Here is a 2,926-nt window from a genome sequence, read left to right on the forward strand (position 1 = left end):
GGGAGTACAGCTATCTCTTCAACAGACCGATTTCACGTCTGTTGGATATATACGTAGTGGGATGATGGATCATATGGTAGTTCTATTTTTAATTTTTTGAGTAACCTCCCTACTGTTTCCCATATGGTTGTACTAATTTACATTCAAACCAACAGTGTACAGGCATACCTTGGAGATTCAGGGTTCAGTTCCAGACCACTGCAATAAATCGAATATCACAACAAAGTGAGTCATACAAATTTTTTGAATTCCCAGTGCAAATAAAAGTTATGTTTACACTGTACTGTAGTCTATTAAGTGTACAATAGCATTATGTTTTAAAAAGTACATATTTTAACTAAAACATACTTTATTGTTAAAAAATGTTAATAACCACTTGAGCTTCCAGCGAGTCTTAATCTTTTTGCTGGTGGAGGATCTTGCCTTGATATTGATGGCTGCTGACTGATCAAGGTGGTGGTTGCTGAAGACTGGGGTGGCTGTGGCAACTTCTGAATATAAGACAACAATGCAGTTTGCTACATCGAGGTACTCTTCCTTTCAGGAAAGATTTCTCTGTAACATGTGATGCTGGTTGATTTCATTTTACCCACAGTAGAACTTCTTTCAATACTGTTTCCAATTCTCTCAAACTCTGCTCCTGCTTTATCAACTAAGTTGATGCAATATTCTAAATCTTTTGTTATTTCAACAGTGTTCACCGCATCTTCACCAGAAGTACATTTCATCTCAAGAAACCACTTGTTAATACTTTACTTATCCATAAGAAGCAACTCCTCAATTTTTTTTTTTTTTTGAGACAGAGTCTCACTCTGTTGCCCAGGCTAGAGTGAGTGCCGTGGCGTCAGCCTAGCTCACAGCAACCTCAAACTCCTGAGCTCAAGCGATCCTCCTGTCTCAGCCTCCTGAGTAGCTGGGACTACAGGCATGCACCACCATGCCCGGCTAATTTTTTCTATATATATTTTTAGCTGTCCATATAATTTCTTTCTATTTTTAGTAGAGATGGGGTCTCGCTCTTGCTCAGGCTGGTCTCAAACTCCTGAGCTCAAACGATCCGCCCACCTCGGCCTCCCAGAGTGCTAGGATTACAGGCGTGAGCCACCGCGCCTGGCCAACTCCTCAATTTTTGAAGCTTTATGAGATTGGAGCAATTCAGTCACATCTCCAGGCTCCACTTCTAATTCTAGTTCTCTTGCTATTTCCACCACTTCTGCAGTGACTTCCTCCACTGAAGTCTTGAACTTCTCAAAGTGATCCATGAGGGTTGGAATCAACTTCTTCCAAACACCTGTTAATGTTATTTTAACTCCTCCTATAAATCACAAATGTTCTTAATGACATCTAGAATGGTAGATTTTTTCCCAGGTTTTTAATTTACTTTGCCAAATCCATCAGAGAAATGACTATCTGTAATGGCTATAGCCTTAACAAATGTACTTCCCAAACAATAAGACTTAAAAGTAAAATTATGCCTTGCACCATGGGCTACAGAATGGATGTTGTGCTAGCAGGCACATGAAAACAACATTAATGACGTTGTATATCTCCATCAGAGCTCTTGGGTGACTAGGTGCATTGTTAATGAACAGTAATATTTTGAAAGAATTTTTTTTTTCTGAGCAATAGGTCTCAACAGTGGGCTTACAGTATTTAGTAAACCATGCTGTAAACAGATGTGCTATCATCCAGGCTTTGTTGTTCCATTGACAGAGCACAAGCAGAATAGATTTAGCATAATTCTTAAAGGCCCCAGGATTTTCAGAATGGTAAGTGAGCATTAACTTCAACTTAAAGTCACCACCTGCATTAGCCCCTATCAAGAGTCAGCCTGTCCTTTGAGGCTCTGAAGCCAGATATTGACTTCTCTTTAGCTATAAAAGTCCTAGATGGCCTCTTTTTCCAATATAAGGCTGTTTTGTCTACATTGAAAATCTGTTCTTTAGTGTAGCCACCTTACCTTTCATCAGTTACCTTAGCTATATCTTCTGGATAAGTTGACGCAGCTTCCACATCAGCACTTGCTGCCTCACCTTGCACTTTTATGTTATGGAGACGGCTGCTTTCTTTAAACTCATGAACCAACCAAGCAAGTTTGCTAGCTTCAAATTTTTCTGCAGCTTCCTCACCTCTCTTAGCCTTCATAGAATTGACGAGACTTATAGCTTTGCTCTGATTTAGGCTTTGGCTTAAGGGAATGTGTGGCTGGCTCAATCTTCTATCCAGACCATTAAAACATTCTCCACATCAGCAATAAAGCTGTTTCACTTTCTTATCATTTGTGTGTCCACTGAAGTGTAACACTTTTAATTTTCTTCAAAAACTTTTCCTTTGCATTTTCAACTTGACTAACTGTTTGGCACAAGAACCCTAGCTTTCAGCCTATCTCAGCTTTTGACATGCCTTCCTCACTAAGCTTAATCATTTCTAGCTTTTGATTTAAAATGAGAGAAATGCGACTCTTTCTTTCACTTGACCACTTAGAGACCATTGTAGAGTTATTAACTGGCCAAATTTCAATACTGCTGTGCCTCAGGGAATCAAGACGCCTAAAGAGACGGAGAGAGATGGGGAACAGCTGGTGGGTGGAGCAGTCAGAACATACACAACATTTATTAAGTTCACCATCTTATCTGGGCATGGTTCGTAGCACCCCAAAACAATTATAATAGTAACACCAAAGATCACTGATCACAGAGCACGATAACAGATATAATATTAATGAAAAGATTTTAAATATTGTGAGAATACCCAAAATGTAACACAGAGACATGAAATGAGCACATGCTGTTGGAAAAATGGCACCGATAGACCTGCTTGACATAGGATTTCCACAAACCTTCAATTTGTAAAAAAATGCAATACCTGTGAAGCATAATTAAGCAAAGTGCAATAAAACAAGGTATGCCTATACATGGGCTCCCTT

At 39.3% G+C, this 2,926-nt stretch overlaps 1 pseudogene; it reads right to left on the minus strand.

Annotated features, from left to right (window-relative positions):
* Positions 1-365: 365 nt before the first annotated feature.
* Positions 366-2,491, minus strand: LOC138378912 (tigger transposable element-derived protein 1-like; annotated as a pseudogene).
* Between the last annotated feature and the right edge of the window lie 435 nt (positions 2,492-2,926).

This window comes from Eulemur rufifrons, chromosome 30 (genome assembly GCF_041146395.1).
Source record: "Eulemur rufifrons isolate Redbay chromosome 30, OSU_ERuf_1, whole genome shotgun sequence".
Taxonomy (NCBI): Eukaryota; Metazoa; Chordata; class Mammalia; order Primates; family Lemuridae; genus Eulemur; species Eulemur rufifrons.